The sequence below is a fragment of the Bos grunniens genome, chromosome 15, assembly GCF_055505025.1.
Source record: "Bos grunniens cultivar Pamir isolate PY7600 chromosome 15, Bosgru_T2T1.0, whole genome shotgun sequence".
In the NCBI taxonomy this organism is placed as follows: domain Eukaryota; kingdom Metazoa; phylum Chordata; class Mammalia; order Artiodactyla; family Bovidae; genus Bos; species Bos grunniens.
Genome location: NC_141179.1, coordinates 27,333,518 through 27,348,727, shown reverse-complemented (window position 1 = coordinate 27,348,727; position 15,210 = coordinate 27,333,518). Strand labels below are relative to the sequence as shown.

General features: G+C 47.4%; 1 long non-coding RNA gene across 1 annotated transcript; it reads left to right on the top strand.

Annotated features, from left to right (window-relative positions):
- The first annotated feature begins 3,862 nt into the window (after positions 1–3,862).
- LOC147357491 (uncharacterized) lies at positions 3,863–6,368 on the top strand. The gene is made up of 2 exons (XR_015141447.1): positions 3,863–3,993; positions 5,391–6,368. It is a non-coding gene; the product is annotated as an uncharacterized LOC147357491 (long non-coding RNA).
- Positions 6,369–15,210: the final 8,842 nt, after the last annotated feature.

Genomic DNA, 15,210 nt, shown 5'->3' with positions numbered 1-15,210 from the left:
GGACCCACTGTGTGCACTGGCTGTGCTGGGTACAGTGCAGGGAACACCGGAGTGTGGGGCTTGGTGTCTGCCCGGGGCCAGCGTCTCTCTAGAAGGGACAAAAGATGAACAGCATAGGCCAGAAAGAACACGAGATCGGGGTGTTTGGGGTCCTGCTTCAGGCTCCATGGCTTTCTAACCATGTGGCCATGCAAAGTGATTTACTTTCTGGGTTCCATTTGTGTGTGTATATACACACATAGACCTTACACGATCAAAACCGACTCTTCATTCATTCCAATTAACAATAGCATCGGGCTTCCCCTTAGAATAGATGTAGGAAACTTAAAAGTTCATAGTAGCGTTTCCCCAGAATGAACAGCAGTCTCTCCATAGTCAGGTTAAGTCCCCTCGGTGGCTTTTGGGCGTCAATCCTGGGCAGACGACTCAAGCTCTCCAAGCTGAGGCTTCAGCTATAAAATGGAGATAAAGATGGTTCCTAGCTTATGTCTTGTTGTGAGGATTAAATGAGATAATACATGTAAATTATTTAGCAAAGGGCTTGACACACAGTATGGCTCAATGGTAAAGGATCTGCCTGCAATGCAGGAGACCCAGGTTCAATGCCCGGGTCAGAAAGAACCCCTGGAGAAGGTAATGGCAACCCACTCCAGTATTCTTGCCCGGAGAATTCCATGGACAGAAGAGCCTGGTGGGCTGCAGGCCATGGGGTCTCAAACAGTCAGACACAACTGAGCGACTGTCACTTGACACGCAGTAAATGCTGAACAAATCTGAACTGTTATCGTCATGAGCTATTATTTGAGGGGCCTCCCTAGCGTCTCAGTGGTAAAGAATCTGCCTGCAAAATAAGAGACATGAGTTTGATCCCTGGGTCTGGAAGATCCCCTGGAGAAGGAAATGGCAACCCCACTCCAGTATTCTTGCCTGGAGAATTCCATGGACAGAGGAGCCTGGTAGGCTAGTCCATGGGGTCACAAAGAGTCAGACATGACTTCGTGACTAACCAGCAACAGCAGCAACAAGGGTTCTTTCCAGGGATGTTCTTCTATTCTCATGGCCCAAGTCTGAAACCTTTCAGGTCTATAGGAGGACTGGAAAGTAGGCATCCTTTGGAAAGCCAGCCCTGGTGTATGGGAGGAGCCCACTGGACTGTGGGGGTAAGAAATAGTCCACAGCTTGGGCTGGGCTCGCTGGAGAGGAGAGAAATGCTGGATTAACAATCTGCGCTGAGTGAGGGTGGGAAAGGAGGCCTGCTGGTCACTTAGGTACCAGCATAGAGCTGTGCAAGCAAGAAGATCTCACATGAGGCGTGGTAGCCATACCCCTCCCTGTCACCCCAGGAGAGGCAGAGTCCTGGACCAGTGATGTTTTGCTTTCTGTCCTCCCCGATTGATGTTCTCTCAGGCTACCTGCCTACCTGTTACATATCTGGGTGCTTGGACTTCCCGTATGGAAGCCACAGTTACTGGGAAAAGGGGATGCTGGTCCCTACTCCCCACTCTTCACAGGGAAGGTAGTGCAAATAGCAGCAGTAGTTATAATAATAACAATCCTATTGGTGATGCTACTACCACATATATTTCACATTTATGCTAGATACATATTCTAAGTACTTTGCATATACAAAAACATTTAATCCTTATGACTACCCTGTGAGGGCAATGCTATTATTATCTCCTTTTTTATAATTGAGGACTCGAAGGCACAGCATTAATGAAGGGGCCCCTGATCACCCAATAAATCATGAGCAAGAATCACAAGCTCCCCTCCTCAATACAGGACCAGGGTGGGGGCGGGAGGTGGGTTCCCACAGGCAGAACAACACAGGCGGGTCTCTGGTGCAAGTCCAAGGGCAAACCCGAATTCAACAACTGTAAGAAAATAAAACTTTTGGGAGGCAATGCATTCAGATGCTAGCAGTGCTTGCTGGAGTTCACGGCCTCCTCTTCTGTTTTTTAATATCGTCCCATTTTTCTCAAGTTAAGTACAATATATTGTGCCTGGAGAATTCCATGGACAGAGGAGCCTGGCAGGCTACAATCCATGGGGTTGCAGAGAGTCAGACACGACTGAAGCGACTGAGCACACACACACACCTTGTACCAATATACTGGTAATGTGAGCAAAGTAAACTAAATTCTAATGAGAAAACAGTGAAGGCATCTCTCTGCTCCCCTAAACTTCACGCAGCTCTCGGGGGTCCTCAGGGCCACAGAGAAGCCAAACATCACCAGGCAGGGAAGAACCCCTCCTTATGGGCCGGAACAGGAGGGAGGCTGCATTAAGCAGCTCAGGCCAGTTTGTTTCCTGAATTCAGAGGCCAAACTCCAGGCTCCGACTTGCCCGAGGGACTCTGACGTCGCCCAAGGGACTTGATGGGAGGTTTCAGCGAGGCTGCCAGACAGCTTGCCCAGCTGCCTCCCTGACAGGCCTGTATGTGCGCCACAAGTCCTCAGAGCTGCCCCAGAGCTGGTGCAGGGCTCCTGCGTGGCTCCGATAAACACTGTGCAGCCTTGAAGAGGCAGAGACAGATTTATACGAGAACGACTAAGGCCTTTGTGGGGGGAGACCCTCCTGGTCTACCCAGAAGGTGTATTCCCTCAGCCCGGGGGCCTCCGGCTCTGCTACAGTGTGTCTGCACCCTGCCCCCGTCTGCCTTTATTCCTGCCACTCTCCTCTGGGGGGCCATGAGGAGCATGGAGGGTCCAGGGAAACAAGGAGGAGGGAGAAAGCGCGGGGTCGGGGAGGAAGGGGAGGGTGCCAGGTCTGGGCAGGCCAGGTTGGGGGTAGTGGGGGGATCAGGAACAGAGGGCAAACCACACGCTCCCGTGCTCCTTCTCCAGCTGCTAGGGTCCTCCACCCAGGCCCCGCTTCCCCTAGAGAGATGGGAGCTGTCAGAAATCCGGAGGAGATGCCCTTGATGACAGCGTTAGAGGCAGACTTGCAGAGCCAGTGCGGCCGGAGCAATCAGCGTCTCAGGACCATAGGCAGCCTGTGGGGAAGACTGCAGGGGCCGGGCCTGCACCCCCCACCCGCCGAGCAGCCTGCCGCCCCTGTCCTCATGGGGGTGCTGCCCTCCTGTACAGTCCATCCTGCGGGGAGAGAGAAGGTGGTTCAGGGGGGCTGAGGGGATCGCCTTTGTCCCCCTGGGAACTTCCAGCCAGTTGTTGTTGGGGGTGGGGGAGCTGCCTGGGTCCAGGAAGTCTCTGCTGGAGTGTGTAGCGTTGATTGTGCCTGGTTAAAGATCATTAAAGCCTTTGTTGGGGGAGCTGACTGACAAGGAGAGTGGATTAATATTAGAACACCCTGTCACAAGTGGTGAAAAGGAGGGATTGATTTTATAGGGAGTTTAGTCAGAGCTGCGTGTAAAACCCCTGGGGTTGCTCTGGAGTGTATCCATCTTCGCCATTAGGGAATCCCCACGGGAATACTCAGCTGCAGTGTTTATTACAACCAAAGCTGCATATCATAGGTATAGCATGAGCTGCTTTTATTCAGCTCCCTCGCTCTTGATGGCCCTGGCTCCTTAGTGACTCTGCCCTGGGTGTACCCAGGCAGCTGTCTGGTCAAAGGAGAGATTTATGGGCTGGACCAGGAAGATACATAGGTACATATGTGCTTGTGTGTGCATGTGTATATGTGTGCATGTGTATATGTGTGTGTGTGTGTGCACACACAAGATAGGGTGGAGATAGAGGAGCTCTAGAGCTTCCCCTTCTGGGGGATGCTGGGGAGAAATTTCTTTTATGTCTCCCCTGGAACTATCCAGCATGACTCATGTTTCCTTTCACGTCAGCCTGGTGGCTGAAGATGATCAGGAAAGTCAGGTTTGTCCTCTTGTGACAATACACAACTTGGAACTTAGGAAGCTTGCACCCCCGAGAGACTGTTTGCCTAAGAATTCGCTGAGTTTAGACTCAGTTTAGACGGTTTAGACTGCGTGTTGGCCAAGAGTGGTGGCTCTGCCGCTCATTAGCTGTGTGACCTTGGGTAAGTCAGCTAACTTCTCTGGACCTGGTGTTTTCATTTGGGTATAATGGAAAAGGTGAAAGAGAAGTCACTCAGTCGTGTCCAGCTCTATGCAACCCCATGGACTGTAGCCTACCAGGCTCCTCCGTCCATGGGATTTCCCAGGCAAGAGTACTGCAGTGGGTGCCATTGCCTTCTCCAATAATGGAAAAAGATTGAGGGCAAAAGGAGAAAAAAGCGTCAGAGGCTGAGAGGGCTGGGTGGCATCACTGTTGCAGTGAACATAAACTTGGGCAAACTTTGGGAGATGGTGAGGGACAGGGAGGCCGAGCGTGCTAGGGGTGCAGTCCACAGGGTTGCAAAGAGTTGGACGTGACTGGGTGACTGGACAACAACAGTAATGCAAGTAGTGCCTCCTTGCTGGGGTGCTCTAAGGATTACAAGCAAAGTACCTGGCACTTTGTATATACTTAATGCTAGTTAGTGCCACTGTGTCTGATTTTTGCATTGTAGCTGATGATTCTAATATATTCTAAATGGGATTCAATGTACAAATATTTTGTTTGAACAAAACTTTTCTGGAGCACTGTCATTACAGAAAACGTGGCCTACTTGTAGAAGTAGAATGGCCATGGAGGGACGTTCATCAGTCCTTCCCCCACTGGAGCCCGCACTGGAGGGCTCAAGGAGCGTTGGGAAGAAGGTGAGACCCCAGATGGGAGAACTCTGGGCCATCTGTGTCTCTGTGCCCTGGAGATGGCGGGGAGGGCACTTGGCCCGCTGGATCTGAGATGACATGGAACAGGGTCCGGGCCTGCCAGCCCAGTTCAGGTGGACACAGAGCTGCAGGTCAGCCCTGCAGATATCAGTCACTCAGAAAGACTTGGAGTGTAAGTCATAGGTGAGGTGTCACACCTGGGCAGAGATAAAAGCAGACATGTGGTTACGTGAGCAGCAAAGAGGAAGCTGGTTGCATGTCAGTCTCATGCCAGCCAAGAGTCTGAAAGCAGAAGAATTCATGACTCATTTTTACTGAACTCCCACAGCCCTTTTCATTTTTTAGGTCTCCCATATACTTTATTTTTTTAAGTGAAGTATTGTTGACTCTGATGCTGGGAGGGATTGGGGGCAGGAGGAGAAGGGGACGACAGAGGATGAGATGGCTGGATGGCATCACTGACTCAATGGACGTGAGTCTGGGTGAACTCCAGGAGTTGGTGAGGGATAGGGAGGCCTGGCATGCTGTGATTCATGGGGTCACAAAGAGTCGGACACGACTGAGCGACTGATCTGAACTGATCTGATCTGATTGTTGATTTATAGTGTTGTGCCAATCTCTGCTGTACAGCAAGTGACTCAGTTTTACACATCTGTGCATTCTTTTTTAAAATTTCCTTTTCATTTATGGTTTATTCCAGGAGATTGGATATACTTCCCTGTGCTACAGTAGGAGCCTGTTGTTTATCCATTCTAAAGGTAATAGTAGGCATCTACCAACCCAACTGGAATGGGTGAATTTAACTCAGATGACCATTATATCTACTACTGCGGGCAGGAATCCCTTAGAAGAAGTGGAGTAGCCATCATGGTCAACAAAAGAGTCCAAAATGCAGTACTTGGATGCAATCTCAAAAACGAAACAATGATCTCTGTTCGTTTCTGAGGCAAACCATTCAATATCACAGTAATCCAAGCCTGTGCCCCAACCAGTAATGCTGAAGAAGCTGAAGTTGAATGGTTCTATGAAGACCTACAAGATCTTTTAGAACTAACACCCAAAAAAGATGTCCTTTTCATTATAGGGGACTGGAATGCAAAGGTAGGAAGTCAAGAAACACCTGGAGTAACAGGCAAATTTGGCCTTTGAATATGGAATGAAGCAGGGCAAAGGCTAATAGAGTTTTGCCAAGAGAACACACTGGTCACAGCAAACACCCTCTTCCAACAACACAAGAGAAGACTCTACACATGAACATCACCAGATGGTCAACACCGAAATCAGATTGATTATATTCTTTGCAGCCAAAGATGGAGAAGCTCTGTATAGTCAGCAAAAACAAGACCAGGAGCTGTCTGTGGTTCAGATCATGAGCTCCTTATTGCCAAATTCAGACTTAAATTGAAGAAAGTAGGGAAAACCACTAGACCATTCAGGTATGACCTAAATCAAATCCCTTATGAGTATACAGTGGAAGTAAGAAATAGATTTAAGGGACTAGATCTGATAGATAGAGTGCCTGATGAACTATGGACTGAGGTTGGTGACATTGTACAGGAGACAGGGATCAAGACCATCCCCAGGGAAAAGAAATGCAAAAAAGCAAAATGGCTGTCTGAGGAGGCCTTACAAATAGCTGTGAAAAGAAGAGAAGCAAAAAGCAAAGGAGAAAAAGAAAGATACAATCATCTGAATGCAGGGTTCCAAAGAATAGCAAGAAGAGATAAGAAAGCCTTCCTCAGCGATCAATGCAAAGAAATAGAGGAAAACAACAGAATGGGGAAGACTAGAGATCTCTTCAAGAAAATTAGAGATACCAAGGGAAAATTTCATGCAAAGATGGGCTTGATAAAGGATAGAAATGGTATGGACCTAACAGAAGCAGAAGATATTGAGAAGAGGTGGCAAGAATATACAGAAGAACTGTACAAAAAAGATCTTCACAACCAAGATAATCACAATGGTGTGATCACTGACCTAGAGCCAGACATCCTGGAATGTGAAGTCAAGTGGGCCTTAGAAAACATCACTATGAACAAAGCTAGTGGAGGTTATGGAATTCCAGTGGAGCTATTTCAAATCCTGAAAGATGATGCTGTGAAAGTGCTGCATGCAATATGCCAGCACATTTGGAAAACTCAACAGTGGCCACAGGACTGGAAAATATCAGTTTTCATTCCAATCCCAAAGAAAGGCAATGCCAAAGAAATGCTCAAACTACCGCACAATTGCACTCATCTCACACGCCAGGAAAGTAATGCTCAAAATTCTCCAAGTTAGGCTTCAGCAATACGTGAATTGTGAACTTCCAGATGTTCAAGCTGGTTTTAGAAAAGGCAGAGGAACCAGAGATCAAATTGCCAACATCCGCTAGCTCATCAAAAAAGCAAGAGAGTTCCAGAAAAAAACATCTATTTCTGCTTTATTGACTATGCCAAAGCCTTTGACTTTGTGGATCACAATAAACTGTGGAAAATTCTGAAAGAGATGGGAATACCAGACCACCTGACCTGCCTCTTGAGAAACCTATATGCAGGTCAGGAAGCAACAGTTAGAACTAGACATGGAACAACAGACTGGTTCCAAATAGGAAAAGGAGTCCGTCAAGGCTGTATATTGTCACCCTGCTTATTTAACTTATCTGCAGAGTACATCATGAGAAACACTGGGCTGGAAGAAGCACAAGCTGGAATCAAGATTGCTGGGAGAAATATCAATAACCTCAGATATGCAGATGACACCACCCTTATGGCAGAAAGTGAAGAGGAACTAAAAAGCCTCTTGATGAAAGTGAAAGAGGAGAGTGAAAAAGTTGGCTTAAAGCTCAACATTCAGAAAATGAAGATCATGGTATCTGGTCCCATCACTTCATGGCAAATAGATGGGGAAACAGTGGAAACAGTGTCAGACTTTATTTTTTGGGCTCCAAAATCACTGCAGATGGTGATTGCAGCCATGAAATTAAAAGACACTTATTCCTTGGAAGGAAAGTTATGACCAACCTAGATAGCGTATTGAAAAGCAAAGACATTACTTTGCCAACAAAAGTCCGTCTAGTCAAGGCTATGGTTTTTCCAGTGGTCATGTATGGATGTAAGAGTTAGACTGTGAAGGAAGCTGAGTGCTGAGGAATTGATGCTTTTGAACTGTGGTGTTGGAGAAGACTCTTGAGAGTCCCTCGGACTGCAAGAAGAGCCAACCGGTCCATTTTAAAGGAGAACAGCCTTGGGTGTTCTTTGGAGGAACGATGTTAAAGCTGAAGCTCCAGTACGTTGGCCACCTCATGTGAAGAGTTGACTCACTGGAAAAGACTTTGATGCTGGGAGGGATTGGGGGCAGGAGGAGAAGGGGACGACAGAGGATGAGATGGCCGGATGGCATCACTGACTTGATGGACGTGAGTTTGGGTGAACTCCGGGAGTTGGTGATGGACAGGGAGGCCTGGTGTGCTGCAATTCACGGGGTTGCAAAAAGTCAGACACGACTGAGCGACTGAACTGAACTGAACTGAACCAATCTGAAATTCCCAGTCCATCTCTCTCCCTCTTCTCTCCCCTTGGCAACCACAAACCTCTCCTCTATGTCTGTGGGTCTGTTTCTGCTTTGTAGATAAGCTCATTTGAGCTGTATTCTAGATTTCACGTGTAAGTAATGTCATGTTATTTGTCTTTTCTGACTCACTTCACTTAGTATGATGCTCTCCAGTTGCATCCGTGTTGCTGCAGATGGCACTGCTTTGTTCTTTTGTTGTGGCTGAGTCGTATTCCATTGTGTATGTACCATATCTGCTTTATCCATTTGTCTGTCGATGGACATTTAGGTTGTTTCTTGGTTATTGTGAATCCTGTTGCTATGAGCACTGGGGTGCGTGTATCTTTTTGAGTTATAGTTTTGTTCATGTATATGCCCAGGAGTGAGACTGCTGGGTCATATGGTAATTCTCGTTTTAGCTTTCTGAGGCACTTCCATTCTGTTTTGCATAGTGCAGCAGCCCTTTTTATGAATGTCTATTGCTCAGCAACCGGCTACCTTTTGTTTTCATAGAGCATGGTTTTTAAGACTCATGCCTCTGAAGTTGGATTACATGATCTGCTCCTTAGGTCTCTGTGACCTTGAGGAAACTACCTCTATGCCTCAGTTTCCTCCTCTTTAAAATGGGTGTAATAATGGTGCTTACTTCATAGGGTTATTCTGAGGGTAAAGCAAGATGATACACACAGAACCCACAGAGCTGTACCAAGTAGTAACAAGCCTTCAGTGTCGGCTACCATCATAGCAGCTTTCCCTTAGTCACGTCTGATCCTCTGAATGCCCCTCAAGAATAGGGAACTAATGCTCATGGTTTCTGTGTTCACAAGCCCCGACCACAGGCTGAGCACATGGGTGCTCAGTAGGTTTTTGGAACTGTGAATCAGATAGGTTGGGGCATTGTCACAGCTAGCAGGGTCAGGAAGATCCCCTGGAGGAGGAAACGGCAACCCACTCCAGTATTCTTGCCTGGAAAATCCCACGGACAAAGAAGCCTGGTGGGCTACCATCTATGAGATTGCAAAAGAGTCAGACATGGCTTAGTGACTAAACAACAGCATGGTAGGGTCACTTGAACCTGCCAGGAGGAAGCAAAGTCAAAGATGAAAGACAGAAGAAGGTCAGATGCCACGTTGGTGTTATCAGCACAGAGCTGAGGTGAGCAGCAGAGTTGATGGTGAGGATTTCCATGTCTGATGGGGCACAGTGGTGGGATCAGAATCCAAGGGGTAAATCTGAAGAAACAGTGGTGGAGGAAGCTGAGAGGGCCATGGTCAGCCTGGATGGAAGAGATTTGAACAGCCTCCTTCTGATGGTGGGGGGCTGCGGGCTTAGGGCATAATGCTGGTAGACTGTGAGTATGGACTCCCCGTGGGCTTGTGTCCACCAAGATACTCTGTGCCTGGAAAAGTGACTGAAGTTCTTCAAGGATCGAGAGGAAAGTTAATCAGGTTGCAGACTTAGATAGGCAGGACACAGAAATTCAGTCTATTAGATACTGCAAAACAAAGAAATAAATCAGCTCTTGTGAGCCTCCCCTAACAGCAAATGTTACAAAATATTTTTTTTAATGTTTGAATAATAGTAAAAATTCAAAGAAGAAATTAAAACATTCCAAATCCCACCTCCAAGAGATAATCACTATTAATATTTTGGTCAACACCACTCAGCAGATGGCAGAGTTTGTAATCTCCATCGCTCCCTCTCCCTGCCGTCCTCAAAGGACGTACATTCTAAGAAAAACAAAACAAACAACTACAAAAACTTGATGGTTGGTTAGCAAATGTGGCTTCAAAGTGGACCCTCATCCTTTGCCCATTCCCCCATTCCAACCAGATTGCAACCTTTAAGCCCCTCCTCTCAGAAGACTACAATGCTCTAGGCATTTAGTTATCTAAGACACATACAGATTTGTGTGTGTAACTTTACATACACGGACTCAGACTTAGTATGCTGTTCTGTTATGTGATTTCTTCTTGCTTCACAAAATGTCAGACATCGTTCTAAGTCAACACATATAAAGCTGGGGCTTCCCTGGTGGCTCAGTGGTAAAGAATCCTCCTGCCAATAGGGGAGATGTGGGTTCAGTCCCTGGGTTGGGAAGATCCCCTGGAAAAAGAAATGCAGCCCACTCCAGCATTCTTGCCTAGGAAATCCCATGGACAGAGGAGCCTGGGGGGCTACAGTCTGTATAAAGCTGCATTATCATTTTAATGACTGAACATTATGTTTCACATTCATTGGAACTATTCCCCCATTGATTGACATTTCGTTTAGGTTGTCACTAAAATTTTGCTATTATAAACAGTGCTTCAGCAAACATCCTTCTGCTTATATCTTTTCACATGGGTGATTGCTCTCAGAGTAAATTCCTAGGAATAGAATTGCCAAGTAAATAATCAGACATATTTTATATTTTGATACATAAAAATCCAGATAGATTTTCAGCCTTCCAGTTGTCTAAAATGCTGTCCATTTCTTTCTCCAGTTAACAAAGTAGGTTCTACCAATTTTTTTTTAAACCTATGCTAATATGATGTGTAAAAATAACATCTCATTTCTTTTCTTTGACTATTGTTGAGGTGAAATTGTTTTCATGTGTTTATTGGCCCTTTGTATTTCTTTATTTGCAATTTGCCTCAATATTAGAAATCATAAGAAAAACCACAAATATAAGAAAATGTCATGTTGTAGAAGAATATCAATATAAGAAAATGTTTACAATTCATTCCAAAGTGATTAAAGTACAGACTATAGAGCATTTTTATAGCATAGTATTGTTATTAAAAAATATTAATATAAGAAGATGCAAAGACTAAAGATGAAAATAACACTTTTCAAAAGTCTTGGGAGGTAGTTTTTTTTTTTATTGCATATTCTTGGTTTTCAAGTTTTTTGCAATTAGAATGATTACTTTTATAATTGGAAAAAAATCCCAGTAAGTGTTAATAAAGCTGCAAATATCCTTCAGGTAATCTGCACTATCCTGCTACTCCTTGTGTGCAGATGGTGGCTTCTAGAGCTACGAGGAAATTTAAATGTCATATACTCTCTGCTTCCGCATTTTAGAAAAGAGAAAACTGCAACCCAGAGAAGTTAAATGACCTGGCCAAGGTCTGCCAGCCACTGGAGGCAGGGGAGGAGGAAGGTAACATCATATGAAATGCTAACAGAGAAGGCGAGAACACCCCCTCCCCTCATCCACTCTCTGTTCTGGGGCGTCCTGGCTAGGGGAGTACTAGGACCGTGTTTAAACCCAGCAGAAGGAATCTGAGTTCAACTTTAGATGCTATCCTGGGATCAGTGTAGAATGGCTTGCAGAAATCTGGAGATCTAGAGAACCGGGGAGCTAGGCTCCGAGCTCTGTGATAACTTAGGTGGGTGGGATGGCGGAGGGGTGGGAGAGAGGTCCAAGAGGACCGTGCACGGAAAGTCACTTCAGTCGTGTCCAACTCTTTGAGACCCCATGAACTGCAGCCCGCCAGGCTCCTCTGACCATGGGATTTTCCAGGCAAAGATACTGGAGTGGATTGCCAAGTCCTCCTCCAGGGGATCTTCCCAACCCAGGGATCAAACCCACATCTCCTGCATTGCTGGCAAGTGGGTTCTTTAGCACTGGCGCCACCTGGGAAGCCCAGATATATGTATGCTTAGAGTTGATTCACTTCATCGTACAGCAGAAACTAACACACCATGTAAAGCAATTACACTCCAAAAAGAAAAGAAGTGTCTGTCGAGGCGAGGAGTGGCTCCTGCCTGAGGTGAGAGGAGTGACAGGAGATTTCTGACGTCCAGGGATCTGAGGTGACGGACAGCAGGGAGAACTCAGCGCACCCAGAATGGCACAGCTTCCCTGGTTCAGGCTGCCCGCGCCATCCCAGGAAGGCCTCAGGAGCCTGGGGGTGACCCTACACTGCCCCCAGGCCCCACTCAGCTGTTCCTCCCCAGCAACTACAGCCCCCCTACAGTCCCCAGCCCCCCTCCCTACCCTCCCTCCGAGACCTTGGAATCGGGGTTTTGTTTTGTAATTTGTTGCAGGTGTTTTTTTTTTTTTTTTTTCCTTCCCTTTCTTTCAGAAGCCTGTCTGGGATTCTGCTCCACACTGAGGTTGGAAAGAGCAGCGCGGCTCCTCTGGAAATCTTGTTTCCCCTGCCACATGACATCAGTGGGTTATATTGCAACTTTCCACATGGCTGCCCAGACACAGACAGTTGTGTTTATGAAAATCCTCCTGATACAGGCTTGGAGCCTCCCTGGCACAAGAGGCTCCTTCTCGGGCTGCGGAGTGTTCTGCTTAGAGGAGCAGCTGACAGAGGGTGGTGTGGAAGGCCAGCTCCTCTGCCTGGTGCATGGTGGAGGTGGGGAGGGACGCCTATGATCCCTCTCCATCCCAGGAGTGCGGAGCATCTTGGGCTGCACCATGCCCGACTCCACTCTGGGAAGTCACAGCTGCACACAGTCAGAGGTGTTTTTTGTTTTTTGACAGTGCGGCTGGTTGGGTTTGGGTGAGAGGGGAAGGGAAAGGCCTGGTGGAGGGGGTCAGAACCCCTGTTTCAGGTTGTCCTGTGGCTGACTGTTTTGTGCTCTGGGGTAAACCACTTCACCCATCTGGGTCTCAATGCTTCCTTTCCATTTCCCAAAACAGGAAGAATGGTTTCCACATCCCCCCACCAACGTGGGGATAAGGATTCAAGGGCAAGAGACAAAGGGACACATTTGGAGAGAAGCTCAGTGGACATAGGGAAGCCATTTCAACTCTCCAAACTTTTCCCTTTCTATAAGATAACAGGGTAAATGAGTTGGTTCCTAAGGCTCTTCCTGGTCTAAGGGAAAAAGAAAAAAAAAAACTTTGTGACTTTTTCCAATCTCTAGACACTAACACTAAAAGATGGGTTAATACTCAGGGACCAAAGTCACCTAGGAAATCTTAAGTATGAGTCAGAGCTTGGGAAGATTAGTTTAGGGTAAATGCAGTGAATTGTGAACTACATAGTCCTTCGCATTAATAGCTCTTTGGACCACAAGCACTCCCTACAGTGGTGTCTGGGGGTGTCTGGGCCCTCCCTAATCTCTTGTTACTACCTCTTAGAACTCCAGATGCTGGTGAGCCACCTCCCTGCCACTGCCCCCCAGGATCCAGTCTTTAAGTTTCTGCGGCTTGACTTGAACATTCTCCCTGTGAAGGCTGTCCTGGCTACCCAGCCAGAATGGAAGCTCTGTGCAGCAGGCTGCCTTGGGGTCTTTGCGTCTCTCATAACCCCATGCTCAATGACCTTCCCACCCTCCTTCCCTCCCCACTTCTCTTTCCCTCGAAGTCCTTGGACAGCACATGGAAAGACACGGTCTGGTGGAAATTGAACATGCGGCATACTTCCTAGGCCCATGAACTCCCACCCCACTACCCACCCCAGGAAATATTAATACATGACAAGAGCAGCAGCTAACACTTATTAAGCTCCTACTATGTACCAGGCTCTGCTGTGAGAGCTATATGTGATTAATTCTCACAATGATCCTAGGAGATATGCACTTTCATTATCTTGGAACTTAAGAGTGAAGGACACAGAGGCACAAGGAGATGAGGTCACCATCCAAGGTCACTCATGGTAGAATCTTGATTCAAATCTAGGCAGGCTGATTTCAGAGTTCAGGCCCTCGGCCAACTGCACCAAGCTTTCTTTTGGCCTAAGAGAAAAGAGATGGGGACGGAAGGATCACTTTTCCCCAGGAGGACAGGGAAGGGTCCGCTAAAGGAGGGGCTGCTATAGGAGAGGCAGAGAGGATGAATAAGAGCTCCCAGAGCAGGGAGTGACCAGGGCCCTCAGCACTAGCCAACAGTTGAGAAGAAGAGCCAGCAGCGTTTCCACTCGCCATCTTTCTTCAGCAACTATTTCATCGAAGAAAAGGAGGTGAGGTCACAGAGGAGCAGCCAGTGACTCTTAACTTCTCACAGAGGGACTAGAGTCTGTGTCCTTGTCATACTCGTCCCCTGTAACTCTTGACCTTTTGCTACCAACTCCTTGGAATTCCAGCTTCCCCAGTGGCTCAGCAGTAAAGAATCTGCCTGCAGTGCAGAAGATATGGGTTCCATCCCTGGGTGGGGAAGATCCCCTGGAAGAGGGCATGGCAGCCCTCTCCAGTATTCTTGCCTGGAGAATCCCCTGGGCAGAGGAGCCTGGGGCCTACAATCCATAGGGTCACAAGGAGTCAGACATGACTGAGCATATACACACACGTCTTGAAATTCCGCAAGGGAGGAAAAATTGTTAGATAAGGCTGAGAAAGAGAGTGTCTAGGACACAGAAGTCACTGGAAGGCCTAAGCAGAATGTGGGGGCCCCTAAGGATGGAGGGGAGCCAGGCCAGGCTGAGTCAGTCCCCAGCCTTGCCACCTCCCGGCCACTTTCCCTGCCTGCCAACTGCAGGCCTCCTCTGGATTCTGTGACAGTCTCCTCGGGCATGATTTAGAAGGCGCTGTGCTGAGCGGTCATCGCTTCCTAATGGGCTTGAGTCATAATTCTCAGCAACCATCCTCCTCTCCCCCACACCCACCCCCCTCCCTGTGGCTACTGCTCTGAGGCAGTTAGAACAGATTTAAGATCAAAATCAAATCAGATTCACCAAACAAGGTGTCAGGCTAGGCAGGAGGGGCCGGGGGTTTGGAGTTATAGCCTGGAAGGCCTGGCAGTTCCTTGGAGATTATTAAGGGAGTATATTTTATGGCCAGACACAATGCTGAGAGAACCATCCATAAAACAATTACAGGAAACTGCCCCACGTGTCTTGAGGATGCTGTAGATGGCTGGGTGGGTGATGAGTAAGCATATATTTGTACCCATCAGGTGTTCCTGAGAGTCCCACCTGCTGGTGGCTTGCTGGCTGGCTCTGTCCTTAGGAGCCAGGCAGACCTGGGGGCAGGATTACTTCCCGGAAAGGGTCAGGATGCATGCTTTGCATTTAGAGAGCAATGAATTCTTAAGATGGATGGGGTTT